The sequence below is a fragment of the Tupaia chinensis genome, unplaced genomic scaffold (genome assembly GCF_000334495.1).
Source record: "Tupaia chinensis unplaced genomic scaffold, TupChi_1.0 Scaffold000617_2, whole genome shotgun sequence".
Lineage (NCBI taxonomy): Eukaryota > Metazoa > Chordata > Mammalia > Scandentia > Tupaiidae > Tupaia > Tupaia belangeri.
Window position 1 is genome coordinate 682482 of NW_006160137.1, and position 1032 is coordinate 683513.

Below are 1032 nucleotides of genomic sequence, written 5' to 3' on the forward strand. Positions count from 1 at the left end.
ACTCTTTCCATACTCTCTCCTTTTCCTTTTGCTAGTCCTTTGACTGCTGGAACCCAATCTATCAGCCTCATTCTCATTCCAGGAAACCACACTTCCAAATCTGAAAGCCAGTCAGTCCTTAAATGCTCCAACTTGGCATTTCCACCAATGTTTGTTTCAGATGTTGAGAGATGATGTCTTCCTTGACATAGGAGTTGGTGAATTAATACAGATAAAGCCTTCCTACAGTACCTGGTAATCGTGGGCAATCAATAAATGTTAGCTAAGAGTCATAAGGAACAACAGTATTAATTAAATAAATAAATAGAGATAGGAAAATTGCATGTGACAGTAAGCTTTGGCAATAGGAAGAGAGGTCTTCTCAAAGTGATCAAATGACCAGGAATATTAGCTTTGAACCATGTGGCTGGTGAGTTATGGCCTGAGGAAGAGAAGGAAGAGGGGGTCACTATGGCAGGGGTTGCCCTGTGAGAAGAGTGGAGCTCCCTCCACAATGTCCTGGATATAAGACAGGAGCCAAGCAGTTGGGCCCACACTGGCAAGGCAGCTGTCCAGACCTCCTGCTTTGTTACTTTCCACCTTACACTGCAGTTGTCTGAGTAGAGGTTTTATTTCTTGTAGCAGATTGTAAACTCCTACAGGGAAAAGATCTATGTCTCATTTTGTTGTTTTCCCAGAAAGCAAAATTCAGCAATTGGCTTTCAACAACTCTCTCAGGACTGGCTGGCTGGCTGTATAGTTATCTTGGAAGTCATCTTATCTACCCTTTCATATATTCTAAAATTCTTCTCCATAACACAGTGGTATACACATGCAGAGACAAGTTCTAGTCCCAGTCCCTCTCAAGCGCCCTAATGGTGGGATAATGCAACCTCTCTGTGTGTCTATTTCCTCATCTATAGAATGGGAGACTATCTGATGAACATGCTAGGCTGGCTGACAAAAAAAACTCCTGGGAAAACTAATAAAGATTCAATTCTCACACTCCTAGCCAAACAGATTCTGATCCGGATCTGAGTAGAACTCAGAGCT